Source organism: Vicia villosa, unplaced genomic scaffold (genome assembly GCF_029867415.1).
Source record: "Vicia villosa cultivar HV-30 ecotype Madison, WI unplaced genomic scaffold, Vvil1.0 ctg.003111F_1_1, whole genome shotgun sequence".
Lineage (NCBI taxonomy): Eukaryota > Viridiplantae > Streptophyta > Magnoliopsida > Fabales > Fabaceae > Vicia > Vicia villosa.
This window is the reverse complement of record NW_026706116.1, coordinates 101,171-122,240: the sequence shown is the minus strand read 5'-3', so window position 1 is coordinate 122,240 and position 21,070 is coordinate 101,171. Positions and strand designations below refer to the sequence as shown.

The 21,070-nt window shown below is 38.3% G+C and overlaps 1 non-coding gene across 1 annotated transcript; it reads right to left on the bottom strand.

The window, feature by feature from the left end:
• Positions 1-20,676: 20,676 nt before the first annotated feature.
• Positions 20,677-20,783, bottom strand: LOC131640426 (small nucleolar RNA R71). Its single transcript, XR_009295253.1, has one exon. It is a non-coding gene; the product is annotated as a small nucleolar RNA R71 (small nucleolar RNA).
• Positions 20,784-21,070: the final 287 nt, after the last annotated feature.

Genomic DNA, 21,070 nt, shown 5'->3' with positions numbered 1-21,070 from the left:
AAGATTTTAGACTACACTTATTCAAACCCCCCCTTTCTAAGTGTTTTTCTATCCTTCAATTGGCATCAGAGCGCCGGTTCTAAGGTGCAAGCACTTAACCGTGTTTAGAAAAGATTCAGGAAGAGAAAAACAATGGTAACAATGGTTATACTAGACCACCAGTATTTGATGGTGAAAACTTTGAATACTGGAAAGATAAACTGGAAAGTTACTTTCTTGGTCTAGATGGTGAACTATGGGATCTTCTGATGGATGGTTACAAACATCCAGTGAAAGCCAGTGGCGTAAGGCTTACAAGGCAAGAAATGGATGATGATCAGAAGAAGCTTTTCAAGAATCATCATAAATGTAGGACTGTTTTGCTGAATGCTATCTCTCATGCTGAGTATGAGAAGATATCTAACAGGGAAACTGCCCATGATATATATGAGTCATTGAAAATGACCCATGAGGGAAATGCTCAAGTCAAGGAGACTAAAACTCTTGCTCTAATCCAGAAATATGAAGCCTTCAAGATGGAGGATGATGAAAACATTGAGAAAATGTTCTCAAGATTTCAAACGCTAACTGCTGGATTAAGAGTTCTGGATAAAGGCTACACCAAGGCTGATCATGTAAAAAAGATTATCAGAAGCTTACCCAGAAGATGGGGTCCAATGGTGACTGCATTCAAGATTGCCAAGAATCTGAATGAAGTTTCGTTGGAAGAGCTTATCAGTGCCTTGAGAAGCCATGAAATAGAGCTGGATGCAAACGAGCCTCAGAAGAAAGGTAAGTCTATTGCGTTAAAATCAAATGTTAAAAAATGCACTAACGCTTTTCAGGCTAGAGAAGAAGATCCTGAAGAATCAGAATCTGAAGAGGAAGATGAACTGTCCATGATCTCCAGAAGGGTAAACCAACTCTGGAAGAGCAAGCAAAGGAAGTTCAGAGGCTTCAGAAGTTCAAAGAGATTTGAACGAGGAGAATCTTCTGGTGACAGAAGATCTGACAAGAAGAAGGCTGTCTGCTATGAGTGCAATGAGCCTGGACATTACAAGAACGAGTGTCCAAAACTTCAGAAGGAGAATCCCAAGAAGAAGTTTCATAAGAAGAAAGGTCTTATGGCAACATGGGATGATTCTGAATCAGAATCAGAATCAGACTCTGAAGGAGAGCAGGCCAACTTCGCGCTGATGCCTACAGAAGATGATGGATCAGAATCTACATCAGAATCAGATTCTGAAGAGGTATTTTCTGAACTATCTAGAGAAGAGTTAGTTTCCAGTTTAACAGAACTTCTGGAACTCAAGGCTCATCTTAGTATCAAATACAAAAAGCTGAAAAAGCAGTTTGAATTTGAAACTAAGAAGCTGGAATTGGAAAATTCTGAACTGAAGGAAAAAGTGTTAAATCTATCCAAAGATAGTGGATCTTCTTCTGAAACAGAAAAATCCATTCCTAGCATGAATCATATTCTGAAAGCATATGACTCGAGCTTCATAAAGTTCTTATCTAGAAGTATTGGCAGAAGTCATCTTGCTTCTATGATATATGGTGTTTCTGGAAACAGAAGGTTTGGTTTTGGCTATGAGGGTGATACCTCACATAAATTTGAACCTGTTGATGATCTGAAGATCACATACAAGCCATTGTATGATTAGTTCAAATATGGCCATGCACATGATATTAGGCTCACTTCACATGCACAGAAGTTTAACACTGTTCACACCAAGAAGCATGTGACACATCCTAAGAAATATCATGCTGACAAACCTAAAGAATATCATGCTGTTCCTCCTGTTAAATATTTTGCTAAATCCAAGTTCAATCAGAACTTGAGGAGAACTAACAAGAAAGGACCCAAGAAATTGTGGGTACCTAAGGAGAAGATAATTTCTGTTGCAGATATCCTTGGCGGCAAAGAGGACAAAAAGCAAAATGACATGGTACCTGGACTCTGGGTGCTCGCGACACATGACGGGAAGAAAGTCTACATTCCATGACCTGGTGCTTAAGCCAGGTGGAGAAGTCAAGTTTGGAGGAGATCAGAAGGGCAAAATCATTGGTTCTGGAACCATAAGTCTTGGTAACTCTCCTTCCATAACTAATGTACTTCTTGTAGAAGGATTAACGCATAACTTATTGTCCATAAGTCAATTAAGTGACAATGGTTATGATATAATCTTCAATCAAAAGTCTTGCAAGGCTGTAAGTCAGAAGGATGGCTCAATCCTATTTACAGGCAAGAGAAAGAACAACATTTATAAGATTGATCTTTCTGATCTTGAGAAGCAGAAGGTGACTTGTCTTATGTCTGTTTCTGAGGAGCAATGGGTCTGGCACAGAAGATTAGGACATGCTAGTTTGAGAAAGATTTCTCAGATTAACAAACTAAATCTGGTCAGAGGACTCCCAAATCAGAAATACAAATCAGATGCTCTTTGTGAAGCATGTCAGAAGGGCAAGTTCTCCAAACCTGCATTCAAGTCTAAGAATTTTGTTTCTACCTCAAGGCCGTTAGAACTCTTGCACATTGATCTGTTTGGCCCAGTCAAAACAGCATCTGTCAGAGGGAAGAAATATGGATTAGTCATTGTTGATGATTATAGCCGCTGGACATGGGTAAAGTTCTTGAAACACAAGGATGAGTCTCATTCAGTGTTCTTTGAATTCTGCACTCAGATCCAATCTGAGAAAGAGTGTAAAATCATAAAGGTTAGAAGTGATCATGGTGGTGAATTTGAGAACAAATTCTTTGAGGAGTTCTTCAAAGAAAATGGTATTGCCCATGATTTCTCTTGTCCTAGAACTCCACAGCAAAATGGAGTTGTAGAGCGAAAGAATAGGACTCTACAAGAAATGGCCAGAACCATGATTAATGAAACCAATATGGCTAAGCATTTCTGGGCAGAAGCAATAAACACTGCGTGTTATATTCAGAATAGAATCTCTATCAGACCTATTCTAAATAAGACTCCTTATGAATTGTGGAAGAACAGAAAGCCCAACATTTCATATTTCCATCCTTTTGGATGTGTATGTTTTATTCTGAATACTAAAGATCATCTTGGTAAGTTTGATTCTAAAGCACAAAAGTGTTTCCTTCTTGGATATTCTGAACGCTCTAAAGGCTACAGAGTATACAATACTGAAACATTGATTGTAGAAGAATCAATCAATATCAGGTTTGATGATAAGCTTGGTCTTGAAAAACCAAAGCAGTTTGAGAATTTTGCAGATTTTGATATTGATATATCAGAAGCAGTAGAACCAAGAAGCAAAGCTGCAGAAGCTGGCAGTCTCAGAAGCAATGGATCAGAAGATCAAGTTGCTGCATCTTTAGAGAATCTCAGGATTTCTGAAGAACCAACAGTCAGAAGATCATCTAGACTCACATCTGCTCACTCAGAAGATGTCATTATTGGAAAGAAAGATGATCCTATCAGAACAAGAGCATTCCTCAAGAACAATGCTGAATGTCAATTAGGTCTGGTTTCTCTGATCGAGCCAACTTCTGTTGATCAAGCTCTAGAAGATACAGACTGGATAATTGCCATGCAAGAAGAGTTAAATCAGTTTACAAGGAATGATGTTTGGGATCTTGTTCCAAGACCTAAAGGATTCAATATTATAGGAACAAAATGGGTTTTCAGAAACAAGCTGAGTGAGAAAGGTGAAGTGGTAAGAAACAAAGCCAGACTGGTGGCTCAGGGTTATAGTCAGCAAGAAGGGATTGACTATACAGAAACCTTTGCACCAGTGGCAAGGTTAGAATCTATTCGTCTATTAATTTCTCTTGCCACTCAACACAACATCACTCTTTATCAGATGGATGTTAAGAGTGCCTTCTTAAATGGTTATATAGATGAAGAAGTTTATGTCCATCAACCTCCTGGTTTTGAAGACTCCAAGTCTCCAAATCATGTTTTTAAATTAAAGAAATCATTATACGGATTGAAGCAAGCTCCTAGAGCTTGGTATGAACGTTTAAGTTCTTTCCTTCTGGAAAATGGTTTCACTAGAGGAAAAGTGGACACTACTCTTTTTTGTAAAACCTTTAAAAAGGATATTTTAATATGTCAAATATATGTTAATGATATTATCTTTGGAACATCTAATGCTACACTTGGAAAGGAGTTTGCTGAGTCTATGCAGGCTGAATTTGAAATGAGCATGATGGGAGAACTCAAGTATTTCCTAGGGATTCAAATCAACCAAACTTCTGATGGAACCTATGTTCATCAAATGAAGTTTGTGAAAGAACTTCTGAAGAAGTTTAATCCTTCTGAAAGTAAAGAAGCCAAAACTCCTATGCATCCAACATGTGTCCTAGGTAAGGACGAGGTAAGTAAGAAGGTAGATCAGAAGTTGTACAGAGGTGTGATTGGATCTCTTCTATACCTAACTGCTTCTAGACCTGACATTCTCTTCAGTGTTTGTTTGTGTGCTAGATTCCAATCAGATCCAAGAGAATCTCATTTAACTGCGGTTAAGAGAATTCTGAGGTATCTGAAAGGTACTACTAATGTTGGTTTAGTTTACAGAAGATCCAAAGATTACAACTTAGTAGGATTCTGTGATGCTGACTATGCTGGAGATAGAATAGAAAGAAAGAGCACTTCTGGAAGTTGTCAATTTCTTGGAAGTCATCTGATCTCATGGTACAGCAAGAAGCAAGCTACTATTGCCCTCTCAACAACAGAAGCAGAATATGTTGCTGCTGCTGGATGTAGCACACAAATGCTCTGGATGAGAAGTCAGCTAGAAGATTATCAGATATATGAGAGTAACATTCCTATTTTCTGTGATAATACTTCTGCTATATGTTTATCTAAGAATCCTATCTTACATTCAAAAGCTAAACATATTGAGATTAAACATCATTTCATAAGGGACTATGTTCAGAAGGGTGTTATATCTTTAATCTTTGTGGATACAGACCATCAATGGGCTGATATCTTTACAAAACCCCTTGCTGAAGATAGGTTTAAGTTCATTCTGAAGAATATCAGTATGGATTTATGCCCAGAATGAGAAGATGAGAAGATCTTATGTATGAGTATCTTCTGAAATGAGATTGGATTAGTCTTTTATAAGAAGTTCTGATTGTGATCAATTAGAAGTAGTGATTCTGTTATTACTAACGTTTCATTGTCTAAGTTGACTCAGAATCTCTTTAAAAGTAAAACAGCTGTAACTGGCTATCCAGACGGTAAACACGTGTTCACTAATTCTGGACAAGCGTGCGTGCAGTTGAGGGGACGCCTACTTAGGTAACTGTGCTAATCACTTCTTTTGTCATTATTATCTCTCCTCACGTCATGTAACATTAAATGGCAGTCACCATTTCAGTTTCTTTTTATACTCTTCAAACGTTTCTTTTCCCTCTATTTATTTCTCTCTCTCTCTCTCTCTCTCTCTCTCTCTCTCTCTCTCTCTCTCTCTCTCTCTCTCTCTCTCTCTCTCTATCTGCATTTTGCATAAACCCTAGTTTATTCATCTTCAACCTAGCATTCACCATGAATCCGTCTTCAAGTTCCTCTCAAGAGGTTTCTCCACTGAAAACTCGCTACATTCCTTCATCAGAAATGGAAGTTCTGTGTAAATCTTCTGTGGACTCTGATGACTTGGGTGCTTATGGTTTCAAACCAAAAACGAAGACGGAGGCTCAAGGGTGGTCGATCTATTTGAATAGAACGGTTGGAAGGGTTGTCTGGTTCCAGGTTGAGAAACAAATCTCGGGGATCGCTGAATCGGTAAAATAACAAGTGTACTAGTTTGCCTATGTAGTAGTAATGGGAAAATCCCAAGTATCGAATCTCAAGGACTGCTTGACGATATAGAGTTTTATCAGTATATCAATTAAACAAAAGTTCAAAAGGTTTGTTTGGTTGGTTTTGCAAATAATGTAAATAAGCAGAATATGAAAACGATGAACGGAGATGAGTAGGTTGCTAGGGGCCGGTGAATGATTCTTCCTGTAACAACTATCCTTCTCAATACAATAACATAGTTTCACAATTGGTTACCGGTTCTCAAGAATATCTAATCCTAAGGCCTTAGTGAAAAGATCTTTGACGTCACAACCTAATTACTATGTCCATAGATAATTATAATTATGATCAAGCATTCCAATACCAAGAATTTCCGGTTAAGATAAAATATCCCTAGTCCTAGGTGATAATTATTATCCTATGTTCTTACTCATGTCAATGAACAATTGCTGTCCAGCTAAATTCATTCATACAATTTCATTATCCGTTTGCCCGACGGTTAAGGCATAAAGAACAGATGTAAAACAAACCAATTATATGAAAACCAAATTGTTATTGCATCAAAGAAATAAAGTTATCACATTCAGAATCAAGATCACCCCCTAGCAATGGGGGGTTTAGCTACTCATAACAATAATAAAAATCATAGTTTGAATTGTAGACATTACAGATAAACAAAGGGAATCAAATCTTCAATCGCGAATGCTCATGGAAATCTTCATTCCTTGCTTAGAATCTGAATTCTCCAGCTTCTCCAATGTATTTTCGCACCCAAAACTGTCCAACCCTTGTCCAAACGCAATCTGGTTCTTTTATTACTGTCATTCTGGGCTTTTCAGCAAAACAGGCCCAAAAATCACGTGCACACGCGTGTGGGAACGCGTCTGGTGCTGTGACACGCGTCCTGGGACGCGTTTGGGCAGAGGGGAAGTTTTCTTTGCAATTTTGGCAGCTGGGACGCGTGTGGGCACGCGTCTGGTAGTCTGGGACGCGTCTGGACACGCGTGTGGGCTCAGGAAACGCGTCCAGGGACGCGTGTGGGCAGGAGGTGCATTTTTCTCTTGCTGGACGCGTGTGGACCTAGGAAACGCGTCCAGGGACGCATTTGACCAGCATGTGTGCTTTTCCTCAGTTTCTTCACTTTTTTCACTGATTTTCTCCACTTCATTCATCTGAGTCTGCAAACACTTAAACACAAAACCAACGCATAAAATGACGAATAATGAATTAAAACATAAAATAAAATACTTCAAAGACAACTAAAAATAGCGGTAAAAATACGTGTGAAAACCACTGATCAAACTCCCCCAAACTTAAACCGTTGCTTGACCTCAAGCGACAATTACAAGAGTTAATGACCTTCAAGGCACATCGGTATTCATACGTGAGATATCCAGTTTTATTGATCAAGAAACAGTTGGTCCGGCATTCACATGACGCGACGAGTTTCTGATCCCACTTTAAACCTTAAGCTCCCCTTTTAGATACCTCTCCAACTACGCTTTGCACTTAAGTCTCTTTCCGATTTTCCTCCTCTTTCATTCGGACAATCACATTACGGCACTGTATTTCTCTTAATAATCATCACATGCATGAGACAGATCAAGACTTTATATTTTCTTTTTCTGGCACCAAACGAGCAGCATTTGCTACTTTCTTATTACCGATGAAATTTTCAAACTTTACAGTTGTATATTGTCCTTTTGGACGACGTTTGGGGATCAACCTCCTTTGGGCTGAATAACCGGGTAAGGGTTACCCAACTTAGCGAGCCGGTTGCCTTTTACCGCCTTTTCATCATTTGGTGCCAACCTTATATCCTTTATTTTTTTCAACCAATCATCATGCATGTGAATCTGAATTACGCCAGACTGTATCAATAAACTACTCGAGGAGTACTTCTCAGGATACAAGTACTATGGTGCAAATCTACACGTTGGACTCGTATTTCATTTAAGGAACCAAGGGTGTTTAACCAAACCTCTTCTTGTCACATTATTCTGAAATTCCTGTCCTCAAACAATCCTCCCTTCATCTCTATATACTATTCCCGGTCGCTCTTTAAGATCAAAACTCTTCAAAAATAAAAATTTCGGTTAAAATTTGGGAGAATGATTTTGTAAGTCTTACACATATTATAGAAGCAATATAAATTAAAGTGCAAAGAGTAAAACCTCCCCCAGACTTGAACAAAACATTGACCTCAATGTTTTAGAACAAGCCCGAGAGAGGTGACTCACAGAGGGTAGTGCATTCCATAGCTTCCACTTGAAATGCCCCTTTTATTTCCTGAAAATAAAACAAACAAACAGAAAAATTAATTATTAAAACTGTGGGTTGCCTCCCACGAAGCGCTTCGTTTAACGTCGCATGGCTTGACGGTCCATTACCCTTTATTATGGAGGGTATTTTCTATTCCACACCTGATTGCTTTTCACCTCCGCAACCAAAAACTCATGAAGATGAAAGGCATGGACAACTTTTCTCTTCAATTCACTTACCACATTCTTCTTGACTTTCTTAGCCTTCTTCGGACTTTTGATAGCTTCATGAGTTGTTTCTACCCGAGATGCTATGCTTGAAACTTTTTCTTGGAGCTGCTCAGGCTTTTTGTCTTTTTTCTCACTTTCTGTCATACCACCAGAATTTTGATCATTTACAACCGCCCTAAGTTTCTTAACTCCTAACATCTTCAAGGTTACTTCTTCATCAAAAGATCTCAGCGTTAGTGTCCCCTTTTCAATGTCGAGGTTGCAGCGGCTTGTCGACAAAAATGGCCTCCCAAGAAGGATAGGAGTTTCTTCGTCTTCTGGAATGTCCATGATGTGGAAGTCAACAGGGAACACAAACTTATTAACTTCCACGAGTACATCTTCAGCTACCCCATATGATTTCTTAATGGTGTGATCAGCAAACCTTAACTGTGTCTTACTCTCACTAATCTTTTCCAATTCAAGCTTTTTGAAAATGGACAAAGGCATTAAACTCACACTAGAACCAGAATCGAGGAGTACCTTTTTAAATGTTATATTATTGATAGTGCATGGTATCGCCACCGCTCTCGGGTCTTTCCTCTTTATTGGGATCTTTCTTGCTGACGAGACTAAACCGCACTTCTCAGTTGAAATCTTTTGTTCTCCTTCCACTGATCTCTTTTTCGCCATCACCTCCTTCATAAATTTCCTATACAAGGGCATGTGCTCAAGTGCTTCGAAGAATGGTAGATTTACCTCTAACTTTTTGAACAAGGCAGTGAACTTCTCAAAATCTTTCTCTTTTGACTTCTTCTTTGTCACTCTGGAGGGGAAAGGTAGTTTGATCACCGGTTCAGCATCTTTCTTATTTTTTTCTTCAACTGGTTTAACCGGTGGTATCACAACTTCTGGTTCTTTCGGATTTTCTCTTATTTCCAAATCCACCTCTATTAACATAGGGTCATCTATTTCCTCTTTTTCTTTTTCAGATTCAGCCACTCTTTTGCTCCTTGTTGTAACTGCATTAATCTTCTCTTGGTCTTTCGGATTTTTCACAGTTGAACTCGGAAAGTTACCTTGTGCCTGTAGAGTGAGGTGTTGTGCTATTTGACCCACCTGAACTTCTAGATTTTTGATTGAAGCTGTGGTGTTCCTATGGTTGTTTCTTGTCTCTTCTTGAAATTGAGAGCATTGTCCAGCCAATCTCTCGATAGCTACTTCCCACTCCGCTTTCTGAGGGCCTTGTTGTTGTTGTTGATCTTTCCAAGCGAAGTTGGGATGATTCTTCCACCCAGGATTATAGGTGTTAGAATAAGGATTATTTTGCCTCAAGAATTTGATTTCTTCAATTTGCTTGGGAGTCGCAACACAACAAACAGTTTGATGAGGACCATTGCAAATTTCACAGATTACATGTTGAGCTTGTTGCACTTGAGCCACCTGTTGTGTACCTATATTCATAGCCTTCAATCTTTTTTAAACTTCAGCCGATATCGCATCTTCAACTCGGATTTTTGAGGTTTCTAGCTTGAGATCAATGATTCCTTCTGGTTTACTGGCACACCTATCATACAGCTCCAAATGCTCATTTGCAGCTATTGCTTCAATGATCTTGATGATACCAGAGGCTGTTGTGAAATTTGTAGAGCCTCCAGCTGCTTTGTCGATTAACTGCTTTGTCTTGATTCTCAGCCCGTTCACAAACATTTGCATCTGTTCAGTTTTGTCCATATTGTGTGTCGGACATGCCACCAAAGTCCTGTTGAACCTTTTATAGGCATCCCCCAAAGACTCACCCTCCTTTTGCTTGAAGTTCAGAATTTCATACCTTTTTCGTAGAAAGACTGACGCTGGAAAATATTCATTTAGGAAAGCTTTTTCCATCTCTCCCCACGATGTGATACTGCCTGCTGGTAGCGAATAGAACCACTCCTCTGCCTCTTCTGCTAGAGTAAAAGGGAACATCCTCAATCTCTTTGCTTCTTCGGTATGACCATCAATTTTTAGAGTGGTGCCCATGGTCAAAAATCTCTGCAGATGCTTGTTTGCGTCTTCGTTAACCTTTCCGGTGAAAGGTTTCCTTTCAAGCTGATTGATGGTGCTTGGGTGTAGTTGAAAATTTGCAGCATTTACCGGTTGGTTGACAATTGTTTGTCTTCCCCCCGGTGTGTTTGCAGCACCGTAGTCACCAAGGAGCCTCTCAGGAGGAGGAGGATTTTCACCCATGGTTTCTTCTTCACTTTCAGACTCTGAATCGGAATGAACTGACACAATTTCCTCTTCAGGTTCCAGATTAGCCAACCGAGCTTGTCTACGCCTTGCGTGCAAAGTTCTTTCAATTTCTGCGTCAAAAAGAAATTCAGCTGACGACTTACCTCGCATACACAGATTAGAAAAATATTAGAATTAGGAAAAATAAGTAGTGCAGAAAATAAAATTTTAGTCACAGAGCAACAAAATTTTAATTGAAATAAATCTAGAACTCTATAATCTTCGGCAGTCCCCGGCAACGGCGCCAAAAACTTGATCGGTAAAATAGCAAGTGTACTAGTTTGCCTATGTAGTAGTAATGGGAAAATCCCAAGTATCGAATCTCAAGGACTGCTTGACGATATAGAGTTTTATCAGTATTTCAATTAAACAAAAGTTCAAAAGGTTTGTTTGGTTGGTTTTGCAAATAATGTAAATAAGCAGAATATTAAAACGATGAACAGAGATGAGTAGGTTGCTAGGGGCCGGTGAATGATTCTTCCTGTAACAACTATCCTTCTCAATACAATAACATAGTTTCACAATTGGTTACCGGTTCTCAAGAATATCTAATCCTAAGGCCTTAGTGAAAAGATCTTTGACGTCACAACCTAATTACTATGTCCATAGATAATTATAATTATGATCAAGCATTCCAATACCAAGAATTTTCGGTTAAGATAAAATATCCCTAGTCCTAGGTGATAATTATTATCCTATGTTCTTACTCATGTCAATGAACAATTGCTGTCCAGCTAAATTCATTCATACAATTTCATTATCCGTTTGTCCGACGGTTAAGGCATAAAGAACAGATGTAAAACAAACCAATTATATGAAAACCAAATTGTTATTGCATCAAAGAAATAAAGTTATCACATTCAGAATCAAGATCACCCCCTAGCAATGGGGGGTTAGCTACTCGTAACAATAATAAAAATCATAGTTTGAATTGTAGACATTACAGATAAACAAAGGGAATCAGATCTTCAATCGCGAATGCTCATGGAAATCTTCATTCCTTGCTTAGAATCTGAATTCTCCAGCTTCTCCAATGTATTTTCGCACCCAAAACTGTCCAACCCTTGTCCAAACGCAATCTGGTTCTTTTATTACTGTCATTCTGGGCTTTTCAGCAAAACAGGCCCAAAAATCACGTGCACACGCGTGTGGGAACGCGTCTGGTACTGTGACACGCGTCCTGGGACGCGTTTGGGCAGAGGGGAAGTTTTCTTTGCAATTCTGGCAGCTGGGACGCGTGTGGGCACGTGTCTGGTAGTCTGGGACGCGTCTGGACACGCGTGTGGGCTCAGGAAACGCGTCCAGGGACGCGTGTGGGCAGGAGGTGCATTTTTCTCTTGCTGGACGCGTGTGGGCACGCGTGTGGACCTAGGAATCGCGTCCAGGGACGCATTTGACCAGCATGTGTGCTTTTCTTCAGTTTCTTCACTTTTTTCACTGATTTTCTCCACTTCATTCATCTGAGTCTGCAAACACTTAAACACAAAACCAACGCATAAAATGACGAATAATGAATTAAAACATAAAATAAAATACTTCAAAGACAACTAAAAATAGCGGTAAAAATACGTGTGAAAACCACTGATCAATCGCTGACATTGATTTCAAGACGGATCTCTCAAGATTCCAAGAAGTCTCAAGTCAGATCTCTTTTGTGATGCTGTTATCAACATTTATCCAAAGGAAGAAGACTTTCTTGAGATATTGGATGATGTTAAGGATCATGTTCTTGACTTCTATGTTAAGGGAAAGTCCCGTTTGAGACATTAACTCTCTTCCTGTGAACTGTCTCTCACTTCCTCCTTGAATTCATGCATCCTCTTACAGTGGAGGTTCTAGTCTGGACAAGCATGCGGAGTTTCAAGCTTTCATGGCTAGACAAACTGAGAACACCGCAGGGATTCATGATATGTTAGCTAAGATTATGTCTAATCTAGGGTTGTAGTCCTTAAGTCCTTGTAGTTTTCTTTGTTTGTTGCATCTGCTTATTCTGCATACATCTTTTGTAATGATGATTGCTTAATCAATGAAAAGTTTGATTCTGTTTCTTTCCTTTGTCGTTTTCTACATCTGAATCTTTTATATTCTTTTTGATGTTATGACAAAAAGGGGGAGAAAATATATGATAAATGATTTGATTAAATATTATCAGTTACCGGGTAAAAAGGCCCCACATTACTAACAGAACTTGCAAAGTTCTATGCTTTAAGTTGTGTTGTTGCAGGAACTGAAGATCAACATAAGAAGCAACAAGATGATGAAAAGCAACTCTTTAGAGAATCAAGCTCTTGGATTCTTGAAGCAAGCTGAGTGCTATGAAGCTTCAGAATCAGAATCAGAAGCAAGAAGGAAGAATGTTCAGATATTCTGATGATAGAATATGATCTGAAACATTATGTCTAGTTGTTCTGATACATTCTATATGGCTTATATGGCTCTGATACATATTATGTGTTCTGAAACATATTTTATGTTCTGATTCATTCATGCTGACTTTTGTCGTTTAGTTTTGTTCTGTAACATTTCAGGATGTAGAGATGCTCTGATGATGCTCTGGTACATTCAACAATGTTCTGATACAATCTAGCATGAAGTGATGTAAGAAGAAATTCAAGCTCTGAAGCTGTCCCAATGGAAGCAAGAATCACAAGCTGTGGATGTTCTGAAGATCTAAAGAAATTCAAGTTCTGAAGCTGTCCGATGGAAGCAGAAGTCAGAAGCTGTGAATGTTCTGAAGATCAAAGAAATTCAAGTTCTGAAGCTGTCCGATGGAAGCAGAAGTCAGAAGCTGTGAATGTTCTGAGGATCTAAAGAAATTCAATGTTCTGAAGCTGTCCTATGGAAGCAGAAATCAGAAGTCATGAATGTTCTGAAGATCAAGCACTGTGAACGTCTCTACTGAAATACTCAGGGAAGTCTTTTATTTATAAAATTCTTCTAGTATTAATTTCAGGGGGAGATTATTCATCTCAGGGGTAGATTGTTAATCTCAGGGGGAGACATATTCACATGCTTATGCTTTAGCTGTGTAAATTGTCTTTAGCTGTCCGTTCTTTCTGATCGCAAATTCATATCAATTATATATGTTTTTGTCATCATCAAAAAGGGGGAGATTGTTAGAACAAGATTTGTTCTGATCAATATTCTTAGTTTTGATGATAACAATGATATGAATTTTGTGTGAGATAATGTGGTACTCTAATACATTGCAATTTCCTTTTCAGGAAATATATAAAGAGTATGCACAAATCAGCGCTCAGAAGCTTTGACTCAGAAGGTTCAACATGCAACATCAGAACATGGTCTGGCAAGACATCAGAAGATGGTCAAGGCAGAATCAGAACATGGGTCTATGGAAGCATCAGAGGAACTTGAGATCAGAAGCAGAAGCACTGAAGTTCTCATGGTATCACGCTCAGAAGCACTTCAAGGTTAGAAGACAAGAAGATGATATGCACCAAGCTGTTTGACTCTGATGATATTCAAACGTTGTATACACAAACATCATATCAGAAGAAAGTACAGGTGGCAGGCTACGCTGACTGACAAAAGGAACGTTGGAAGCTATTAAAGGCAACGTCAGTAGACACAGCGTGAACAAGGCTCGAGGTAGTTGACAAAAGCGTGAAACATTAAATGCAATGCTGTACGGAATACGCAAAGCATTAAATGCTCCCAACGGTCATCTTCTCAAGTGCCTATAAATATGAAGTTCTGATGAGAAGCAAGGTTGACGATTCCTGTGAATATTAACTTGCTGAAACGCTGTTCAAATCAAAGCTCTCAAACTTCATCTTCATCAAAGCTCACTACATTGCTGTTGTAATATATTAGTGAGATTAAGCTTAAACGTTAAGAGAAATATCACTGTTGTGATTATAGCTTTTCAGAAGCAATTGTAATACTCTTAGAATTGATTACATTAATATGTAAGTAACTAGAGTGATCAAGTGTTGATCAGGATACTCTAGGAAGTCTTAGCTTGTGTCTAAGCAGTTGTAATTAGAGTGATCACGTGGTGGTCAGGATACTCTAAGAAAGTCTTAGCTTGTGTCTAAGCATTTGTTTCTAGAGTGATCAGGTTGTGATCAGGAAACTCTAGAAGACTTAGTCGTGGGCTAAGTGGAAAACCATTGTAATCTGTTGCGATTAGTGGATTAAATCCTCAGGTGAGGTAAATCACTCCGTGGGGGTGGACTGGAGTAGTTTAGTTAACAACGAACCAGGATAAAAACAACTGTGCAAATTGTTTTTATCATTCAAGATTTTAGACTACACTTATTCAAACCCCCCCTTTCTAAGTGTTTTTCTATCCTTCATTACTGAGCAAGGTGCTCAATTTACAGCCTACTCAACAATTCAAGAGCAAAGGTACAACACGCTCTATAGTATGATGGATGCTCAAAGCAACCAAATCTCCTCCTTCACAAGTGCTTTCATGCAACACTACCCATTTCCTCCAGTTCATTCGGCTCAACCACCACCATCGGCTCAAGAAGGAGATGATGATGCAAATGCCTAGTGTTCTCTTTAGATTGTCTTTGTATTCAACATTTCCATATTGTCATGAACATTTTATTTGTATTTTGTGACTTAATTTTATCTTCTGCTGGACATAATTCTACCGTACTTTGTGTTTGTGTAAGGATTTGAATTGAGCTATGTGCTCATTATCGTTTAGCTATTTATGTTATATTGCCGTTTATTTTATCATTAAGCATTGTTTTATGTGAATGAGTGCTTTATGATTATGATTGCAAAAGGGCTTAGAAATGATCAAGATTGAGTTATGTTATTCCGCCATATATGTATAATATTACCTGTCTCTTTTTGATGTTGTCAAAGGGGGAGAAAACTGAGTGAATCAACAAGCAATGGAAAACAAACGCACCAAGAAAGGGGGAGCGTACAGAAAGGGGGAGCGTGCATTTCAAACAAGCATCACCTCGATAAAGATTCACAAATTTTGCCATCATCAAAAAGGGGGAGTATGTGAGGGCAAGGTGTTGTTTTCATGCTGTCAAAATATTGTGAATCAACCGCAACTTAAGTGGAATCATAGAAATCGAGCACATGCAACCAAGACAAGCATTTTTTGCCACAAAACACCAATAGGTCGACTCACACACATCATAGGTCGACCTATTGCAAGACCTTTATGAAAAAATTCAGGTAAAGGCTGAATGCGTCGACGCATCACCCTCTTAGGTCGACGCATTAGCATTTGAGGAATTCACGGGATTGCGCACGCCGACTCTTCAGGTCGACGCATCAAACTTTGGCTGCTCAAGTGCAAAAATATAATGCGTTGACGCATTGCTTTCTTAGGTCGACGCATGGTCGTTTGGGGAATCCACGGGTATGCGCATGCCGACCCTTCAGGTCGACGCAAGCATCACACATAGCTCATTTTTCAGGTGCAAAGAATTCAATAGGTCGACCTATGCAGAGAGCAGGTCGACCTATCGCTAATAAATTGGGTTTTCTGCTGTTTTCATTTTGGCCTATGCATTGTATGTGGTATAAATACTCAAGTGATCATTCTCAAGCAATTCAACAAGAAACGTGAAAGATAGACTCAGCCTCTTCTCATATTGAACCTTTCGCTTATTGATCGAGAATCACACATAATCATCTTTCTCGATCGAAGTAAGGAACGTGTGTTGATAAGGTTCGACGGTAGATATTTGTCTTGTTCGAGATTCGACGGTAGACATTCATCTTGTTCGAGTGAAGAGTGTTGAGGGTGTTTCTTCTATAAAACCTTAGGGTTTTTCCTTCTTCATCAAAGATTTTGTTCGAAGGTTTTTGAAGATCGATTTGCTTTGGTAATCAATTCAGCCGTGCATAAGGGATTGAGGGATTGAAGATCCGCTCATCAAAATTGCTACAACCGGAGGATTGAGAAAGGAACGATCGGGGTCTTGATCGTGAAGATCTTAGACATTGACTTGATTCAACTTGAATCAAGGGGAGGATCGAATTGTATTCAATTTTACTGCATGTGTGTAGTTGGTGATTGGTACTTTCTATCCTTGTTAAACATTTTGCAATCTAATAAAACTTTCCTAATTTCATTTGAAATTAGGGGCAGACGTACTCCTGCGAGGACGATAGAGGAACTGCCTAAACAAAATATCGTGTTCCTTATTGCCTTTACTTTATCGTATTTCCATTCGTTTTCGTTTATTTCCATTGTTGAACAAAAACTAAGGTTAGGTAAAATATCGATCACTAAGTGTTCGATAAAATTACTCAATCAAATTTTTGTTCAAATTTTAGTGAAAACGTTCATTGTGAGTAATATACCATATAGTGTGTAATTGAGACAATCGAGATATTCGTTAAAACGTAATTCATCACTTGACATTTTTATCCGTTCGGTTTAGTGCACATATCTGGTCCCCGATAACATAATCAATTTTAGACGATTAAGTGATTCAGGGAAGTCACGTTTCAAATAGCTAAAATTTTCTTATGTCGGAAAAAGGTGGTCTATTCACCCCCCTCTAGACCAGTCCTATCGTCTAACAAGTTGGTTGTGCATTTGTAATTAGTTTTGGTTATAGTGGATTAAGTCCTCGATTAAGAGAGGAGAAATCACCTTGGCGGGTGGACTGGAGTAGTTTGAGTTGCAAACGAACCAGGATAAAAATAAATGTGTTTTATCTTAAGTTAATGCGAATGAAAAAGAAAAAACTTATTCAACCCCCCTTATAAGTGTTTTCTAAACCTTCATAGAAGATACTGTGATCAGAAGCTCTCAACTAGCTTATGATGAATAGTAGCCTTTGAAGCATCTCAGCTCTGATGCTCAAAATCTGATTAGTTGCCTCTTGTAGCATAAAAGTGGAACGGTTTTTCAACTTCTTTTTCTAAAACATGTTCGCATATGTGTCACAAATCTTAAAGGTCCTATAACAATGGTCTTTATTTGTTGAGTATTTATTTTCAGTTGTTTAATATGATATTTTGGGAAATTTGACTATGAACTAGTTAGTCGGTTAAAGTGAGAAGGCTCTCCAGGTCTAAAAACAGAGTTCCTCTAGGAATTTTATGTCTTATGGACTCTGAGATATATTGATAGGTATAACTTTTGGAATTAATTTTCTTGGGTAAAATAAAATCATGTGTTGATGCCCCCAAACTTATCTTTTTTTAAAAAATGTTTATGTGATTAAAACAATTTTCAAAAACATGGATGAAATGGTTGAAAACTTCTCTGAAACATCTCTATCAATACTGGTGACTCACTCAAAGAATGTTACTAGCAAGAAAATCATAAACAAAAGCATTAAGAAAAGGATCAGGTATTATTGATACTGGAATTATTACAAGTCTATAATTATATATGAAAGCTAATAGATGCACTATAAAAGGTTACAACTTTCAGACCTGGTCGACATTCCAACCACTTGACCTGAAGAAGGTTTTCCAGTCCTCATTAGTGTCTGATCCACTCTCATCAGATAAATCTTTCTTCTTCTTGATATTCTTCATCTTTGACACTGAATTCCTTTCTACAACAATGCTCTAGCATATGTGCCAGATTATGTTCTTGCACAGTCAGAAGTATTAATCTTACCATCCTTGTGCGTGCATACGATATTACTACCTTCCTAGGAGGATCCCCTCTTGGAATTCTCATATGATTTGCTCATATTGTCTTATATGAGAAGAACTAGATGGAAGAAAGAGGAATGTGATATTGCTAGTAACAAAACTCTGCTTAAATAGAGAGTTTGTGATAAAACAAAATCAACCTTGTTTATATGCACCTGATACCACGAATTTATATCATATATTTGACTTAGTTTTCATAAATAATGTTAGTATTTTCATTTAATTTAATTACTTTATTTTAGTATTATGCGAGTATATTTCATTGTTTCAGGAATTGCGTCTGTATGAGAATACTTGTGAAAAGAAGAAGAAATAAAGCAAAACTGGTCCATATTTAATCAAGAGAAGAAAAGAGGGATGCTAAAGCAATTAGAAGGTGAAAAACAGAAGACCCAAAGTACAGTGATGGAAGCCCAGCCCCACGAAGGAGCTGAAGCTGCCACCTCAGCACATGGAGACGCCCGTCTCCAAGGGCCCAAAGCCAAGCAAGCTACATTACAAGGTAGAGACGCCCATCTCCAACCTCCCTAAAATTTCTCCACTTGAGACGCACGTCTCAGAGTGCTTCACCAAGTCAAATTCAAAAGGAGACACACGTCTCAACGTTCAGGCTCAATAGGTCACTATTTTTACGGAGAAAAGGCACATCGTGGGAAAAAAAGAAGCGTTACTACTTTATTTCCTGTTTTCATACTTCATTTATTTTCTTTTCAAGTTAATTCCCGTTTGTCCTTTAATTCCAGTTTTCTTTTTCTCACAGCAATTTCTACACCGGAAATTGTTGTGAACCTTTATTTGGTCTAACCTTATGTTAGGTCAAAGTGTTTATTTCCTTGATTTATTTCCCGCTGAATGTTCATTTATCGAAGAACAATCCAACTGACTTGTGGTGGAGGTTCGAGTAATTGAAGATATAAAGATTTATTCCAGATTTATATTATTCAGGTTTCTTATTTACCGCATTTATTCCTTGCATGATCCATATCGTATGCCAATTAAATATGCCTAAAATTATAATTCAAATATGTTTATGCATGTTTAACCGTATTAATATGTCGGGATAAATCATTTAGATATTGGTATGTAAAGTAATTTAACCGAAGGGATCCGAAATAAATTGGCTTAAATATGTTTTATTAAAAATCACCTGTTTTTGGTTGTGGTGTCTAATTTGATTTACTAAAGTTATAAAATCAACAGAGTAGAAGTTTGAGGTTTTAGAACTAATTAAGTTTAAAATCAACAGAGCGAGAGTTTGAGATCTTTAACCAGATTGTAGACACACGACATTAGATTTAAAGACAGCGAGAGCGTATTAAAACTAATTAGATATTATTTGTTTTCAAAGAGTGCTTTTAAACTCAACACGGGACAGCGAGAGCGAACGTTAGGGAATATTAGCATAATCTGAGTCAATAGAGCGAGAGTTTGAGACAAGGATTTTTAATTAAATAACGTCTGCATGAAATAGGCATTTTATCAATTATGATGTTTTCAAAAAGCGTTTCTAAATCTAATGGGATGGCGAGAGCATACATTATGATTTAGGATCGTAGTCTGAATCAATAGAGCGAGAGTTTGAGATGAGGACTTTTAAATGACGTAGTTAGTAAAGATTTTTGATTTAATAAGAACCTGGCCAATAGAACTTCGGATCACCTAATTTAGACGAACTGCATACTGATATCCGCTTAGATTATTATTATTATTATTATTATATCACTTAGATTTAAGATTTTAGTTTCCTTATCTATAAACAACCCAAATATTCTTAGCCTTAGCTTTACATAGTAACCTTAGATAACGGTAGATCAATTCATAGTCCCTGTGGATTCGATATCTTTTAAAACTACACAACACGACTGTGCACTTGCAGTGATTAGATTAATAGACACATAAAGTCGCGATCAAGTTTTTGGCGCCGTTGCCAGGGACTATTTAAGTCGATTTCGTAACCCACTCTTACACCGTAGAGACTAGAGCAATTCTTTTTTCCTTTTTCTTTGAACGATTGTATGCCAAATACTCGTTTACAAGGAGGGGAATTAATACAACGAATTAACGAAATCGAACGTTTTATTAACGTAAGGCGTCGAATTCATCATCTTCCCAAAGTAGAACCGATTCCAGTTTCCTAGAAATTGATTCTTTTTTATCAATAAACCCCGAAGTTAGAGATGGCTGCCAATCGTCCTCTTAGGGACTATGCCGCTCCTTCGCGAGCTGAACAACACTCAAGTATCGCGCCACCCGCGATTGAGGCAAACAACTTCGAACTAAAACCTTCGCCGGTGCAAGCTGTCCAGCAGAACCAATTCTCTGGAAGCCCTGCGGACGACCCAAATCTCCATTTATCCGTGTTCGTGCAATACGCCGACACTGTCAAAGTTAACAATGTCATTCTCGAAGCGATCCGATTACATCTTTTACCTTTCTCCTTGAGAGATAGAGCTAGAGCGTGGTTTCAATCTTTACCGTCTAACTCCATAACTACCTGGGACGAATTGAAGATATTTTTCTTAGCGAGATATTTCCTGCCTAGTAAAACCGCAATGCTAAGAGGTCAAATCAACAGATTTACCCAAAAAGATAACGAATCACTCTTCGAGGCCTGGGAGCGATATAAAGATATGCTAAGACTTTGTCTTCATCATGGACTTGAGCCATGGTTGATCATCCATACTTTCTATGGTGGTCTATTATATAACACCAAAATGACTTTAGATGCCTCCGCAGGCGGAGCTCTGATGGACAAACCTCATGACGAAGCTTATAACCTCATAGAGAACTAGGCGCAAAACCATTACCAATGGGAGGAGAACAAACTGCTGTAGAAAAATACCAAACCAAAGAAGGAATGTACGAAGTCAGTGGTATAGACCGCGTTAACGCCAAAGTATACGCCTTGACTCAAAAGATCGAGAACTTAACCATAACTCCTGCAGC